The sequence below is a fragment of the Protopterus annectens genome, chromosome 1.part0, assembly GCF_019279795.1.
Source record: "Protopterus annectens isolate FY-2018-M chromosome 1.part0, PAN1.0, whole genome shotgun sequence".
Taxonomy (NCBI): Eukaryota; Metazoa; Chordata; order Ceratodontiformes; family Protopteridae; genus Protopterus; species Protopterus annectens.
Window position 1 is genome coordinate 1,689,821,580 of NC_056725.1, and position 18,094 is coordinate 1,689,839,673.

General features: G+C 42.6%; 1 protein-coding gene across 2 annotated transcripts in view; it reads left to right on the forward strand.

The window, feature by feature from the left end:
- LOC122799515 (TRIO and F-actin binding protein) overlaps positions 1-18,094 on the forward strand; it is a 3,126,988-nt gene that overhangs the window by 2,192,828 nt on the left and 916,066 nt on the right. The gene's annotated exons all lie outside the window — the stretch shown is intronic.

The window sequence follows — 18,094 nt, forward strand, 5'->3', positions numbered from 1 at the left end:
CATTTCAGGAGCTACTGTATCCACATCTCCTTTTTCCCATTTTCCACATGGGGCCAGGGTATGACTTCAACAGTGATAGTCATGTAAAGCCAAGATTCACACCACTGGGTGGTTAGCCCTGCTGTGATGATTCTTCCACATCTGTCAAATGCATGCATGCTCACACCTACAGTCAATAGTGTCCAATCCACCTAGTGCATGTCTTTGAAATGCAGTAGAAAACCCATGTGAACAAAGGCAGGAAATGCAGACTCTACACAGAAGGCACCCCAGCCAAGAATCAAACCAGATAACCTCTTGCTTTGAGATAAAAATATCCGCTGCACTACTGTGGTATTTTATGACTACTTTAAAGTTACTTCAGCTGTCAGTGTCTTACTGTTGTGTTAGAAATAACATGTCCATTTTTTATTGTTTTATACTTAACGCAGTTTTTGTGTTTAATACTACTAAAATAAACACTGCAGTTACATAATGCAAATTGGAGTGTCAGCAACATAAGAAAACACATCAGGGGCAGTAAGGAGTAATGAGAAGACCGTTTGATTTGACAGTAGGGAAAGAAGATAAAACCTGCATGTAGTGTAAAGAAGTTCAGTGTTTTTCAAAGGAATAGTGAAAGGTATATGGAAGAGATGTTCATCGTGTTACACTGCTGCAGTCATTACTCTTGGGTTATCCTGCCGTCAGGCGGTCCCTCAGTCAGCCTGAGTTCCAGAGTCTTGGTCCGGCGTCAGTTGCTGTCACTTCTTCCCTGACGTCAGTGTGACAGGTGTATATAAGATGCAGCTGATGCCATTTTCTCCAGTCATTCTTGCTGTGCGGTGCCCGAAGCAAAAGCAGTTCACAAGTGCCGGTCGGCCGACTCCTGAGAGTTTCATTTCCGAATCCAGAACCGAAGTCTTCTACAAAGCTAAGTACCCCGTTGGGGAAACTTTTTCTTGCCTCTGACCGATGTCAGTAAAAGTTTATAACTGTATTTCTTGTGGGAAGCAAATACCTCATAAGGATTTCCATTCTTATTGTACCCCATGCCTAGGCCCAGACCACAACATCACAGGTTGTCGGTTTTGTGCTAAGTTTAACAAGCGCACTATTAAACGTCGGTTTGATTTTGCCCGACATTATTTTGGCAGAAAATTCAATTATACCATGCCATCGGAACTACCGACGACCGGAATTCACAAAAAGTGCAAAGACAAGGACAGGCATCCGAGGCCCAAAACTGACGACGAAGCCTCTTCTAGGCCAGTCGTCAGTTCTCCAGGTTTCAGCCCCTGACGACCGCTTCTTTAGAACCTCAGGCTGCCTCTGACTCCCACGTGGAGATGGCAGGGCCTTCGAATGCACCAGATTTACAGCCTACTGAGACTAACCCTTCAGAGGGATCCGGAGTAGCTGAACAACCCGTAGCTTCAGAAGGTGTTTTCAGACCTACTCAGTTAACCATTAAATCTTCTGCTAAGTCTAAAACTCCTTTAAAAACAAAGAAACAAATTCAACATTCACCAGGACAGGCCTCCATGCCTAAGAAACAAATGCTCAAAATGGCCGAAGACTTAATCACCCTAATCAGGGGGTCCCATCCATAGACAGGATGCAGACTATGACTCATCCGATCAGGTATCCATCTCTTCAGATTCATTCTCAGACCTAGGCTACTCTTTACCCCCTTATGAGGATTCTGATGCTGAGGAATCAATTCCTTCAGCCTCTCCGCCAGAGGACTACTCCTTTGGGGAAACCTTGCATATCATGAGCGAGCATTTCCATTGGGAGGGCCAGGATTATTCAGAATCCAAGAAAAGAGCTCAGAGATTTCCTTTTATTACCTCAACACAGACCCCTTGCTATTCCGCCAGTGTTAGATATTGTGGATGATGTGTATACTGAATCCAGTTTAAATCCTGATTCTTTACCTCCTGCTCCAGTTAAGCCTGACAGATACTACAGAGTCCCTGACTCTCACAAATTTCTTTATAAAAGCCCTGCTGATCCTGAAACTATTTCTCAGGGTCCCAAAGGGGTAAAGGCCTCCTCAGCAAAGAATCCAGTCCCCTGTGACAGAGATTCCAGAGCATTAGACAGATGGGGGAAGAAAGTATACACATCTGCAACTTTAGCTATGAGGGCCTTAAATTGCCAGTTTCACATGCTAAAATATCAACAATATTTGATGGCTCAGTTAAAACAAAAAAATGCTTCCAAACTCAGATCCTCCTAATTATAAAGAAATGCAGGATTTATTGCATACAGCTGAACAAGTGGGAAAACATACTTTGCAATATGGTTTTGATTCATTAGAGGCCTCCTGTAGAGCAGCAGTTACATGATCTGTCATTAGAAGACATGCTTCGTTAAAAGAACAGACGTTACCAGATCATGTTAGGCAAAATTATTAGATGCACCTTTGCAGCAGGATGATTTATTTGGAGTTAAGGCAGAAGAGGTATTAAAGAAAATGGAGGATAAGGCAAAATCTATGCAAACGGTGAAGGATTTCTTACAGGTTCAGCCTCCTCGATTTAGCAGAAATTGGCCAACAAAGAATTGGTCCTTTCCAGTTACAGACAGACCTCAAAGGGGCAGATACAGACGTCGAAGAGGTAGAGGTCAACCACAAGGTCCTTACAGGCCTCGACAATGGGGTGCATCAACCCAGAAAGAAGGGGAAGACAGGCCTCAACCTTACAAAAAACAGCCCCAATGACTTCCCATTACAGCTGCCAAACAGTTCTCTCTTGGCAGCCCCCTTGGGTTGGAAAACTGGCACTTTTCTGTCACAATTGGCATATGATCACCAAAGACAAATGGGTTCTCAACATTGTATCTCAAGGTTACAGGTTCCACTTTCATACTCTGCCAAGGCTAAAAGGAATGCCAAATCTGCCACCAAATCAATGGGCAGAGTCTCAAAGACAAATTACAGCACTCATGAACATGAGAGCTATTCAAAAGGTACCAACATAGGAGCAAGGACAAGGATTTTACTCAAGACTCTTTCTGGTTCCCAGAAAGGACAAAGCCTGGAGGCGCATTCTGGATCTTTCTTCCCTAAACAGATGTTCCAAAATTCAAAATGTTGACACTGCAGCAGCTTCTTCCCATGCTGGGCAAGAAGGCTTGGCTCGTAACTTTGGACCTCAAGGAGGCATACCTGCATGTCCCTATCAGACAAAACTGCAGAAGATACCTCAGATTCATAGCTGGTTCAATGCACTACCGATTCTCTGCACTGCCCTTTGGCTTATCTACTGCGCCCAGGGTCTTAACAAAGTACCTGGCACCAGTAATTGCATTTTGCAGACAGAAAGGAATTCAAATTTATCTGTACCTGGATGACTGCCTCATTCAAGCAGAGAGCAAGGACATTCTTCTAAAACATCTGGCGTTTGCAAAAAAGTTATTAAGCTGCCTAGGGTACACAGTAAACAAAAAGAAGTCAAAACTAGTGCCCTCACAAGAGATAATATTCCTGGGTGCCAGCTTGAATACAATGGCCCACTTGGCTTATCTCACGCCAGACAAGCAAGGACATCTGACTCAATATTTTCAATTGATGGCAACAAAGACCCAACTCAGTGCAAGAAAAATTCTGCAGGCCTTGGGTTACATGGCATCTTGCATACTACTAATTCCATATGCCAGACTGCATATGAGGAAATTACAATGGTACCTAAAGAGTGTCTGGTCTCAACACTGTCAAAGTTTGGAAACAGTAATACCACTAATTCCTTGCCTTCAACAGGAGTTTCGATGGTGGGCTCAAGCATGTCACCTCAACAAGGGACAGCCTTTCACTCAACCCACAGCCAGGCAAACACTGACAACAGATGCATCGGATTACGCCTGGGGGGCACACATGGCAGGAAAATGTATTCAGGGCAAGTGGCCCACAGAACAAAGGCATCTTCACATCAATCAAAAAGAGATGCTAGCTGTATAAAATGCCCTTATAGCTTTCAAGGACCTTTTACATCCAGGACAACTACTACTAAAGACAGACAACACCACAGTTATGTGGTACATAAGCAAGGGGGCACTCATTCATATCCCCTCTGCAGACAAGCCATTACCTTGTGGAACACAGCTCTAACCTATCAAGTTCATCTGCAAGCACAATTCCTGCCAGGAGAGAAAAACACACTGGCAGACGACTTAAGCAGAAACATCATGGATCCGCACGAGTGGAAAATACATCCACAAATATTCAGAATGATGACACAAAAATGGTGGAGCCCGGACATAGGTCTGTTTGCATCCCCAATGAACTGCCAGCTACAGAAATTCTGCACAAGGACTTACCACCCACAAGCATGAAAAGTGGATGCCCTCTCATTCAGCTGGAAAAACCTACAAGTATATGCTTTCCCACCACTACCTCTCCTTCCAAAGGTACTCATAAAAGCCAGGCAATAAAAGCCAAATATGATCCTGATTGCCCCAGACTGGCCACGCCAGCACTGGTACCCAATCTTAAAGAACTTAGTACAAGGGCCACCCTGGATTTTGCCTCAAATCCCACATCTTCTGACTCAGCACAACAATCAAATACTTCACAGCCAGCTAAAGACTTTAAACCTGGCTGCATGGCAGATTCCTTAGTCAAGCAAGCAATGCCTCTCTCCAAAGCTGTTATGGATGTCATTCTGGAGGCCAGAAGGCCTAGCACCAGGAAAGCCTATTCGGATAAATGGAAGAGATTCTGTGCCTAGAACCAGGCTCACAGCCTTGACCCTCTTGTCCCAAATATTCCTCAGATACTACAATATTTAACTGAGATGCTGGACAAAGGCCTCTCCTTTTCATCCATTAAGATCCACGCCTCTGCCATCTCTGCTCATTACAACACGGACCCACCTATTTTTTCTAATCCTTTGCTAAAACAGTACCTCAGAGGGGCTAAAAACATAAGACCGCCCCATAGAGCACCAACCCCAACTTGGGACCTCAACTTCGTGTTGGAAAAATTAACTTTACCTCCTTTTGAGCCAGCTAACTCAGCAGATTTAAAATATCTCTCTTGGAAAACTGCTCTGCTCCTGGCAATAACCTCAGCACGAAGAGTTTCAGAATTACAGGCACTAATGGCAGTGGAACCTTTCCTCATTTTCCACCAGGACAGGGTGTCTTTAAGGACTAACCCTACGTTTATGCCAAAGGTGGTATCCAGTGTGGCTCTAAACCAAACTATTCACTTGCCAACTTTTTGTCCAAACCCACAGAATAAAGGGGAGAGACTTCTGCATTCCTTGGACATACAGAGGCAGTTACACTTCTACTTGGACAAAACCAAAGCTTTCAGGAAATCTGAACAATTGTTTGTAGCATATGCCGCAGGAGCACAGGGAAAAGCCATTTCAAAACAGACCATTTCAAAATGGATAGGACACTATACGTTTCTGCTATACACACCATGGGAAAACTGTACCTAACAGCATTAGGTCTCATTCCACCAGGGCAACAGCCACTTCAACTGCCTACCTCAGAGGAGTACCTACCAAGGACATTTTGGAAGCAGCAACTTTCTGTACATACCTTTACCAAGCATTACCATCTGCCTCTTTACTCTAAATCCAGAGCTGGCTTTGCCACTGCAGTGCTGCAGGGCTTTATAGCCACCCCTAATGCCTTATAGAACCAGCCACCCTACCTCAGCTTTGGGATTCTACCCAAGTGTAATGACTGCAGCAGTGTAACACGATGAACATAGTACAGTTTTGTACCTACCATAAATGTAGATGTTTGAGTGTATACACTGCTGCATTCCAGGTTACCCTCCCTCCTTCCTCTCTTTTTTGCTGGTACGTACCTAAGCCTTATACCCTTTACTACCTATGGGGAGTATTTGTTGGTAACTGAAAGTTTTTGACTGCTTTTCATATGTATGTTTTATTAGCAATTTGCATAGCCTACCTTTTTGGTGGCACCTGACATCTGGGGCAAGAAAAACTGAAGAAAATGGCGTTGGCTGCATCTTATATACCCCTGTCGCACTGACGTCAGGGAAGAAGTGACAGCAACCGACGCCGGACCAAGACTTTGGAACTCAGGCCGACTGAGGGACCGCCTGCCGGCAGGATAACCCAAGTGTAATGACTGCAGCAGTGTATACACTCGAACATCTACATTTATGGTAGGTACAAAATTGTACTTTCTGGAATGCATACAGCTGAAATGATGCAAGCTAGTTCCTAGCTCAGCATGTGTGGAATGCCTTCTTGTATTAGTTAGACTGCAGCAGTAGTCTGGTAGGTGGTAAAGAGGAGAATGTTATACTATGCATACACCCTGCATTGCCATGCCATCAAAATTAATTAAAAGATGTGATAGCTTACCTAGCTTTGGAGTTTAATAAGTTGCATATTTGCTCATTTCCTTGTGTGTATTGTATTCTCTGTGGTGCTGGAGAGAACTTTGATTTTTTTAAATTCTACTCAACACAACAATTTGTGCATGAGTTATGTTTCTTATCTTTAGCATCAGATAAGGAAACATGGAAAAACAAGACCTCTGATTCTAGTTAGCCTCCCTCATGGTTCTGTGATTTGAGCAAATCCTTGTCTGGCTGCTTACCTGTGACTGGCTGCAAGACTTGAAGTGCTTCTGTGACTGTTTGGATATACTAAGCTGATATTTTTTTTTCCACTTGCTCTGTTTCGTAATATTTTACATTCCTGTGCTGCATGTATTTATTGGTTGAATTTATAACTGCTTTCACTTGTTAAAGAAATCCCTTCTTCTTGTTACTGCACTGCTCTTAGGTTCTTGTTTTAACAGTGTTCTGCAAAGGATGTATTTTGTGAACATATTTCAGAATTGTGAACTTAACTGCAGGAATCCTTTTTCTGTTCTGATTCTGTCTCCATTTTATTTTTCCCTCTCACCTGACCAACTGCTGTTGTGTTACTAAAACTTGGTGGCTTTTGAGCTGCCCACCGGTACTACAAATTTGATATTGGACATTTCCTCCCAGTCCCATCACATCAGTTCATTCTATTGAAAACCGTGAGATCACTTGGGATGGCCTACATCCTTATTTTCTTAACCTTGAATTATCTTCGGTTTCCTCCCTTTCTACTAAAAAACACTTTCAGTTGCTTTTACTGTATTTGTGTCTCTTCTTTATTACTTTACTTTGCTTTTGTTGCTTGTTCCTAAAGTGTTCAACTGCATGTATTCTGCTGCATTTATTACTGCCTTTTAGTTGCCTGATTAAATTTTAATTGTTACTATGAGTCTCTCAGTTTGGGTTTAAGGACTTGGAAAGAAGATTAGCGGTCTACACTCTTGTGGGAGGAGAGGGTAGCCTCTGCCCTTCTGAGGTGGGAATTGCTGGGTGAAGGCTTATTGTGCCTGTTGTTCTAATTGTCTTTGTTCTGGTTTAAGCACTTGGGTTTAAGGACTTGGGGTTCAGGCCAGTTATTTTATATTAAGAAGGTTTACGGTCTACAGTCTTGTGGGAGGAGAGGGTGGCCTATGCTCTTCTGAGCTGGGAATTGCTAGTTGAATGCTCATTGTGTTTGTTATTCTGAAGGTGTCTTAGTTCTGGTTTAAACACTTGGACTCCAAACTAGTTATTTTACATTGGGAAGGCTGTGGTCTAGACTCCTGTGGCGGGAGAGTGTGTCCTACACCCTTCTGAGCTGGGAATTGCTGGTGAAGGTCTAATTGTCTGTTATTCTAAGTGTCTTTGTTCTGGTTTAAGCACTTGGGTACCAAACCAAAAACTACACACACCTATGGTAGTTCAGGTAAAGAGAAGAGCCAGTCCACAGCTCTAAAACAGAAGTTTATTAAGGTTAAGCGCTTTTGTTCCCTAAATTTGAAACTTTTCAGAACAAACAACAATACACTAATTCACTTTTTATCCTCAACCCATTATAGCACAATTAAAAACAACCAATCACAGAAACAAATCATTTAACATTTAAAAATAATTACTTAATATTTCAAAAAACATTAGCGGCAATTAGAAACAGTATAATGCCTTAGTTTTAAAACAGAATAAATAGATCTCCTAATCCAGCAAATGAGCCAACAAATATAATATGTTGTCTTCTAAAATGGGAATAGTGTTGTCACAAAGAGATGGCACTTGTGGAATTAATAACAGTTTTGGTTTACCGTTGACCCAATCCACTGGTGACTTAGGTCAGAATTCCAGTAACATTTCTCATATTAATCCAAATCCGAATAGGCATGCATTATTTCAGCATGGAAATTGGAAGGAAAAGCGGTTCAATATGGATCTGGATGCCAATAGAACCGAAATCTCTAATAAAGGCAGTTTACATCTGTCCTTGAGTCAGTGTTTAGCCTCTTTTGATAAACTGTTGTTTGCGTATAAGAAGCTACAACTGGATAAAAGTTATTTGGCCAAGAATATTGAACTGCGGCAGGTACTGAAGGTCCTTAGACTTTGGTGTTATCCAAATAATGTTTCCAAGGGTCCAGAATTTGTGCAGGAATTACATAAGGTCTTTGACTCAGACGGCCGTGAGGTGATGTGGATAATGATTAAATATAACAAGGTGATTGACAATTTGTCATGGCAATTGGATGAGCTTGACAAAGTTATTCATGGTGACCTGCTGTTCGAACAGTGTGAGATTAATTATGCAAACATGTTTTCTAAGGTGGAGAAGCAGTGTTCAATTATACTTCAATGTAAATTGGGCAAACTGAGAAGACACATGGAAAATTATGCAACTGGGAATGTATACCCATAGCCAACTGGTTAAAAGGTAACCAGAATGCCTCCACCAATCAGACTAGGGGTGATGTCATCCAAGAAGAAGCAATGGTAATGGCTTCAAAGCAAGTACTTTATGTATCACTGGTCATGGTTTATCTAGTTAGGAATGTATTTTATGTATGCTATGGTTGTTTATACATAATTTGTTGTAACATCTGTTTTTAAGGTTTTAGGTAATGCGTGGAACTAGCTTAAACAGTCTCTGTGGTGACTGATTGGGGGGATGGGGCTAGTTAATTAACTGATTACTGTATAAAAGTGAGTAGTTGTGAAGAGTTGTTCTGAAGAAGTCCTGTTGTACCAAGGAAGAAAGCGCTTAATAAGTGATTTTGTGGACGTAAGCTCCAAAGTCTTCACCTCTTTTTTTGTTGTTCTTCAGTTTCTGGTGTTTTTTACTTCACCTGGTTGAAGGCCTATTGTGTCTTAGTTCTGGTTTAAGCACCTGGGCTCTAAAGCCAGCTGTTTTACATTAGGAAGGTTTGTGGTCTAGACTCTTGTGGCAGGAGTGTGTGACTACACCCTTCTAAGCTGTGAATTCCTGGTGAATTGCTGCTTTCTTTAAACTATTTTTTTTGTTGTTGTTGTTGTGATTGTGATTATATGTACTTTGAATTTCTAGTATTTCTGCATTTTATAGCATAGGCTAGATTCAGACTTGCTGAATCTAGACTGTTTGGTATCACTTGAGCACTGCAACCAGCTCTTCCCTGAGATACTGGATGATCTGAGGCATCAGTTGATGTTCTTCACTACCTGCTTAAATTGTCTGAGATACTGGATGGTCTGAGGCATCAGTTGATGTTCTTCACTACCTGCTTAAATTGTCTGAACTGTTTTTTGCCACATTTTTACTGTGTACTGTACTAGTTCAGCTATAGCATAGCCCAGTTCCAGGTTTGCATGTTTCTGGGTCTGTTTTGTAACTTCTGAACATCAAATTCAAGCCATTCTTGTGGGTGAAGACCCTTCTGCACCCTTGTGGGAAGAGAGTGCTGTCTGGATCCCATCTTATCAAGGGTGATTGGAGTAGTACTCAGAGAGAGCATCCTTATTGGCTAGTTTGAGTTAAAAGGGTTATCTCTTGTTTTGTTTAAGGCCTGCGTTTTTGCTAATATGCATGTAGTGCACCATTGTGCACTGCCGTGTAGCAGTGGTTACCATTGGTGGTTTAGACGCAAAACATTTTGCTTGTTAAATTTTCCCTTAGCACTTAGCTTGTGGTCCTGCAGAGGTTTTTCGCAGCCCTGCTCGACTATCAGGTGGAACACTAAGCCTAGCCTCAGAGGTACCAACACACCTCTCCCCACTAGCCATTCCTAAGTGCGACTTCTTTTTCTGACCAAATAAATTTACCTAACACTATGGATAGACAATTTCCCACAGTTTCCCCAGCCAGCTTTGTTAACATGGGTATCCTAAGGCAGTGTACCAACTGCCTCATGTTCACCAACAAACCTCTACTCTTAATCCACACAAACTCAATATATTAGAGATGCAACTGTATTAAGAACTTTGAGTCCATGCTCTATCACACTCCAGTTAGTACATATGACAATGAGCAGGCTGTCAGCATGCACACCTCACCTCACACTTCATCCAAACCCACATCAGACATACCTACATGTGGAGGTCCTCACCAGAAATGTACCTAAACAGCAGAGACCTCCCAAATAAAAACACATGCATGCTACACATAATACTTCTGTAGAACACAACACACATAATAGCTCATGTACTAATGTCTCACCTGTCAAGCCCTTAAGGCAAACCACACAACCAAACATATTAGTCATAGGTGATTCCATCTTGAGACACACAAATGTCCCTCTCACCAAGCTGAATAAGGAAAAGGTCACCTATCTCTCAGGTGCCAGGATACACCATATCACACATGCAGTCAAGTCTGTCAACAGTGGGCACTGTTATGACTCGTCATATTCCATGTTGGTGTGAACAAATTGAGACCTACCTCTCTGGTCTTATTGTATGAAGTGAGACATGACCAAGTTCTTGGACTGTGTGTCTCAGGCAGGTATGTCCCTAGCTTTAAGCAGCATTTTACCTTTACCTAGGATGATGCCTCAATACAAACAGAAAATGATTGACTTCAATAATTGGCTTAGTTTCTGGTGTCATTCTAAAGGGATCCAGTATCTGTTGGCCTGGCATGACATGATCGACAGACGTCCATGCTTTGCCAGAGATGCTCTTCATCTGTCACCCCTAGAATTTTGGCTACTGACTAAGGTTCTTGCCCCCCCATAGTGCCTTTTTTAGGCAGTGTCTCAAAGACAAAATTCCTGACGTAAATACTCCATCTAAAACAACTTCAAGGTTATGCTGCTAAATGCTATGAGTCTTAACATGAAACTGCACTCACTGAAAGCAGTCCTCACCTTGGAAGATGCAGACATTTATGTAGTCACTGAAACCTGGTTCAAGGTTGGGGAGAGCACCCCAGTTGCACCAGGTTATAACGCCTCCTCACGTTCAGACCTCAGTCTAAAGGCATGAAAACTAAAGGAGGCAGTGTATCGACTTTCATTAAAGATAAATACACCTCCAAGTTGATCAAACAGCATGATTCCCTGGAGATACTTCAGGCACAGTTAACTTTTGGTAGGGCACCTATTCAAGTCATTGCTAGTTACAGGACTCCCTCCATGAATGAGGACACCCACTCTGCTTATTTGGATCTACTTGAGTCTATCAAGATATATCCAAACACCATGGTTTTGGGTGACTTTAAAAACCCATCCATTGACTGGGTAAATTACTCATGCTCAAACTCACTTGCCCAAAGGTTCCTCAACTTTAACTCTAATGCCTTGGACCAGCTGGTTGCCACCCTCACAAGGGGTACCATCATCTTGGATCTGGAGCTTACCAATATGGGGTACCACTGTAGTACCCCCAATTTGAGGTCTTCCGTGGTGAGATCTGACCACAAGTCAGTCTCATTTGAAGTAACTATCACACCTGACCACCCCCCAAGCAGGAACTAAATTAAAAAAGTTTTCTAAAGCAGATGGTAATCCCTTACAAGGTGGTATAAATACCTTCTCTGCACCTCACCCCCTCAGATGGAACCGGCAACTATGCTAAGTTCTACACCAATGCTTTATATACAAACACCTGTACAACTGCATTGACTCTGCCATACCTAATAGTACCAATACAAGCTCTTTAAGGAAGAGCAAATCTGCCTGGTGGAAAACTGCCATTAACAGACTTTACAGTAAGAGGAAGAAGTTACTATCTAAGGGGAAGAGGGTGTGAGCCCTAAACTGGAAACACTCCCTCGTCGGCTTAAACAAGTGAATAAGACTTCTTGTGAAGTCCTTCAAAGCAAACTGTGCATCCAAATTAGCTTCTTCAACTAAAGACAGCCATAAGATGTTCTTTAGTTACATCTGTAACATAAAAGGAAAGGCCCAAGTTTGTGCCAAAGTGGTAGTTGATGATACCACGTATACTGAGCCTGTGGACATAGCTAAACTGTTGGCCAACAGGTTCTGTGAAAATTTCACTCCCCTGTCCCCACAGCACGTACCCCATAGCATCCCTACTACCTGTCCACTATCTTGTATCTCTGAAGTGCAGGTCATTAATGCCCTCTCTAAGGCCAGGAACACAGCATCTATGGGACCTGATAACATCCCAGGTTGCGTCCTACATGGGCTCCAAAAAGAATTAGCAACACCTCTGGGTACTCTTTTCAATCATAGTCTAAGCACCATCTTCATCTCAGCTGAAAGGAAGATAGCCACAGTTATTCCTTTGCACAAAGGTGGTGCTTCCACTGACCCTGGGAGCTGTAGACATATTAGCTGGACTATCCTCATCTGCAAGACAATGTTGCAAATCATCATTGACCTTATCAACAAAAGTATAAGTAATCTCCAAACACTTGACCCTACTCAGTTTGGATTTGTCAGAGGGAGATCATGCCAGTTAAACCTGGTAGACTTCTTTGAGGCAGTCACTAAAGCCCTGGATGAGGGAAAATCTGTGCATACAGCCTACCTAGACTTAGCCAAGGCAGTTGACACTATTCCCCACCCTGGTATCATTGACAGACTCACCCAGCTAGATATCAACCCTTATATTGTTAGATGGGTCACAAACTGGCTGACTGATAAAACCCATATAGTCAAAAATAGGTGAATCCATCTCCAACAGCAGACCTGTAACCATTGGAGTTTCACAGGGATCAGTTCTGGGACCTCTACTGTTTGGAATCTATTTCTCTTAAGCACAAGCAAATACTGAAGGTCTGTGGCTGACAAAGTTTGCTGATGGCTACAAACTGGGAGCAGTCATAGAATCTCCAAATGATGTTGACATCCTGCAAGAGGGTCTTACAGTAACAAATTATTGATGCCAAAGTCACGGTCTTAAACTCAATGCAAAAACATGTATTATCATCCCTTTCAGTAAGGGAGATGTTCTTGCTAACTACCATGTCAATAACAACACTCAGTTGTGAGAGACCTGGGCACACAGGTAGACGGCAACCTTACCTTTGACCACCATGTCTCTACAGTGGTAAGAAGGGCATTCTATATTGCTCATCTCATAAGTTAGAACATTGCCTCCAGAAAAAAAGAAGCAATAGCCTCCCTGTACTCTTCCCTCATCAGGCTAATAATTGAGTGCAAACCCCCTTTTGCTGTGTACCTTTTCAAGCACTTGCAGCAATTGGAGTGACCACAAAGATTCTAGGTCTTCAACATTTGATCTATGTGGATTGTCTGAATTCACTGTCACTTTATTCTTTTCCATACAGACTACTCCGAGGCAATCTCTATCTTGCATACAAGGCAGTCTCTGACCCTGTTTTATTGGAAATGCTGCATCTCCATAAGTCAAATGGTACATGTATTACTTGCTCTAAGGACCTTAACCTGGTATGTAACATTAATAGAACCTGCTTGAGGGACAGACTTGTCTCCTAGAGGTTACCACACCTTTGGATCAGACTCCCCCTTCTTGTCAAACAGAGCTACTCATTGGCCCTCTTCAAACGCAGTCTGGACAATTGAATGGGTAACCATAAATTCACCTGGGGGTTCCACCTCTGTCCCTGTTGGACAGGGGCAATAGGGGATGATCGTGGAAATGAGGATAAAACTTGGCTAGGGTTGTAAGTGCCCTAGGGCAAATTAGCCTAGTAACTTCCTATGATATCCCAGTATGTCATATATCTTGGAAGCACCCATGTTTAGGACCATGATCATGTTCCTTTGACACATGTTGTGACATTATGCACCTCATATTGCCTAGCCCCTGAGTATTTTGCTCTTATCTACCACTGTGTTTTCATCTTGATGTTTGTTATAGAAATGTTGTTTAATGCTTAAAGCACTAAAGCTTTCCAGGTGTTAATTTGTTCATTGGTGGGCTGTGCTCATGCCCACATGATCAGCTGAAGCTCATCTGTGATTGTTCAGAGAGTGGCCCCTTGCAGCTGTTCATAGCACAGTGATAGCACTCAGTACTGAGGACTTCATCTTCCCAGAGTCAAGCATGGCTTAGTGGCTCAAGTTGTTGTAATTCTGCTGGGTCTTGGGCATCGAGATCCTCGGCTGAGGCCTTAGACTTCAGGCAGTGTGTTTGGGTTTGACAGGCCTTGACCTAGCAGATGAAGCACAGTGTTAGAAAGTGTAGCCTTTTTCCAATGACAAACCTAATGACTTTCTCTCAGCTCTGTTGTCGGCATCTGGTGCCCTCTTGTTACATGTTCAATCCCAGTCGCACCATCCATGAACAAGTACTCCCAGTCAGGAGCTGTGGGGCTATCAGCCCCTCACCTCATCCACATCCTTTGAGAGAGTCAGACCCAGAGCCCATTGTCTATGAGAATGATAAAGATAAGAGGTCCTTTCCATCCTAAAACTCCCTGCTGGATGACCTAATTTTGGAGATTGATTCCATTATGGAGTGACATGTGGCCTCTATTTCATACCTGCAGAAATGCCTTAGAGAGTGTCTGGAGGTGGAGCTTTTTGTCTCTCCCCTCAAGGAGCCAGTTGAAAAGGATGCAATACTGACATCCTGGAAGCTCCCAGAGTCTTAATACATCAGTTGCTAGGAAGGTAGATGACCAATCTGGCTAGAGAACTCCTTGGTGATTGCTTCAGTCCAGCATAAGACATTGAGTCCACAACATATTGCCACCTGTCTGTCAAAGAATCTAAAGCATTTGACAGGTGGGCAGGCATGTCTACAGTCTCATGATTTGGATGTTTCCAGCAGTTTGTGTCACCTTTTAAAGTTCTTTTTCTCTATCGTGGGACAGTTACTAGCAAAGTTTACAGCACTTTCTCTGTCTGGGCAGCATAAGGAGGAGTTGGCTAAGTTTCTGTGGTGCCACAGTAAGGCTATTTTGAAGAGTACCATTATTTTGATTGTGTAGTGGCTGTGGTAAGGCCAAAGATTCAAGGATGTGCTAAGTCAGGATAGGGTGGCTGAGACTCTTCTCACTTGTGGAGGAACTCAGTCAGTTCATCTTACATATCCTATTCCTGAGTGGAGGGGGTTTCCTTTGCCAGCTCTCTCAATATGTGGTGGGTGACCTTCAAAAGAAGAGGAAAACATTCAGCACTGTGGTGGACCTTTATGTACCCACAGGGCTACCATCTCTTTTTGTTTTACTAGGTTGTGCTAACACTTCCAAGAAAGAACCTCCCACAAATGAAATTGCCCCTGAAACAGCAGATGGTCTTTCACCTCCAGTGGTACCAAACGAGTTGCCAAAGAGGAACACAGCCATCCATAGTGGTGTGGCACTGTGGTTTTCAGATCCTACCCAAGCTTAGATGGCCATTGTAAATGACAAATGGATTGTCAACATAGTCACAGACTCTGCTGAGTTCTTAAGAACTCCCCCAAAAATGGTTGCACTGAAAAGTCAAACTGTTTTCACAGAGATGTTGTTACAGACATAATCACTACTCTGTAAATTTACTTTAGAAACTGTTCCCTTTCAAACTAAGACCAGAGGTTTAACTCCCATCTGTCCTTTGTTCTAAAGGAGATAGAAGGCTTCTATTCAGTCTGGGTAATGCGTAATCTTCCATTTTCATTCAGTTAAGTTCTATATAGTGACTCTCCACAAGGTCGTGTCCTTGCTGCTGCAGAACACCTGGATGATGATGATGCTTGACATGATGGATGCCTTCTTGTACATTGTTGTCTGGGATCCAAACAAGAGATCCCTTCAGTTTGCTTTCCATGACTGGGTACTGGTGGTCCTGTCAAGAGGTTCTTGGTGACACCGCTGAAGCAGACCAGACACTATCATGCCTGTAGTCCCTGGGGATGATCATAATGGAGAAGCCCTCTCTGATCCCCACCTCAGAATACTGCAGGGAAAGAGCTGGATAACTGTCCATTGTTGGCTGTTATTGTTAGATTAGCAAACTATGACCTCTTGAGTCCTCAAACTGGCTGAAGATGTGCAGTGGGGTGTCCCAACTAAAGCTTTCCTATGTCTATTGGGCTTGATGAACTGCTTCAGTCTTCACTGAACCTCCTGTATATGTGAAGATGTGGATTTTGTAGTAGACTGGAGGAGTTTGTGGCTGCAGAGTTACCCTGTTCCCCCCTCCATTTACTGGACTCTTGGTGTGCTGGATGAAATCCCACCAGTCTGAAGGTGAAGATCCCTTTCCTTCAGCCCTAATCCTGTCACAGATTCTAGTGGCTGCCGCTCACTAGTGCAGTGGTGAACTTGTCTATTTTCCTCTTTGTCTTCAGGGAAGTAGTCCCACAAGAGAAAGATATTCCACATCAGCCATTTGGAGATGCATTCAGTTCTTATGGATGTAGAAATACTTTAGGAAAAACATATTCTAGGACTTTAGTTTAGGAAAAATTTATTCCAGAACTTTGCTTATTCTGAAAATTAATCTGTTATATTGTACCTAAATAAGCAAAAAGATTGTTTTTAAGTGTAACAGCATATGTAAATCTATTAAGTGTTGTGTGCTATGCAAGGTGGGTGTTTGCGTGATTTCGACAATCTGATATGCTCATGTACGCCAGAATTTAGCCTCCAATTTCATTGTGTAGGTAAATCTCTTACATACTGTCTACTTCTTTAAGGATTAAGTGGTCGTCTGTAAGCAGGAGACAACTGCTTCAGTGGCTCGAGATGCCCATATCCACCAAGCTGGCTACAGAAAAATTAGGAAATTGCATCTCTGTACTGTCCAGTCCTTTTATTTGTGAGCTACAAGAAGATGGTGTTTTGAGGTTAGAAGGCAAGGGCGATTTATTGATGCAAACTAAGGGTGTTTTATCTGGGCCCTTTATCAGGGCCAAACTTGCAGGAATACAATAATTAAGTACCAACAAAAATACAAAGTAGCAAGTTACACAGTAACATTGCCAATTAAAGCTTCTCAAAAGTGCAGCTGTCAGCAATCAGACAGTACAATATCAGAGTATAAAGTGCAAAAAAATCAGCAGTTAAATTGCAAAACAGTAAAATATTTTATTTGCCAAGGACAGCACAGGATTTATTCAGGACCCTCTCAATACTGGCAAGGATGCAAAGCAGATGGGAGCTCTGTTAAAATGATGATTTGTAGCAGGGGGAGATTAACTCAAGAGTGATATTTGATTACTGAGTATGCATGTATTCTGGATGTATAAACCAGTGGGTGGGAAAGGTACTTAGCTTACACAACTGACAATAGCAATCAAAGAAGGAGGGAGGGGCTTGCGTAGTCAGATTACCACAATGGGCGAAAGCCAGAGACACTGGCTTTTACAACGACCACAACAACAAAAAGGTGGGAGGCTTGGGAAAATTTCAAGCTGCTGTTAAGCAGCCAGACAAATCATATACAGAAATTTGTTCACAGTGTTACTGTGTGAGCCAAAATGGCCAAGAAAATGTTTTGGTCCAGTGCAGTGTAGAGTTAATTAAACAAAGACCAGGACAGCAAAAACAGATCTGTACAAACCAGATAAACCAGATCCAAGAGCTTTTGCAACATAGCCAAGCTCCCTCCAAGGCTAATTGCAAGTGCTTTTGCCTCTCTTTTAACAATACTGTCTAGGCTAAAGAAAAGAAGAGTTTTCATGCAGGAAAATTCAAGCTGCTGTTAAGAAGCCAGACAAATCGGAACAGAAACTTGTTCACTCTGTCAGCATGTGAGCCATGCACTGAAGGTGGGAAGTGTGCAAATTCATGCATTTAGATGCAGTCCCTTGCATTTAACGTTACCATCTTAGGGAAGGGCACAGAGAAATTTTGCAGCGACCTCCTCTTAGCTTTGATGCTTGCTGGATTCTAACCTTGGTACTCAGGGTTGTGTAAGAGCC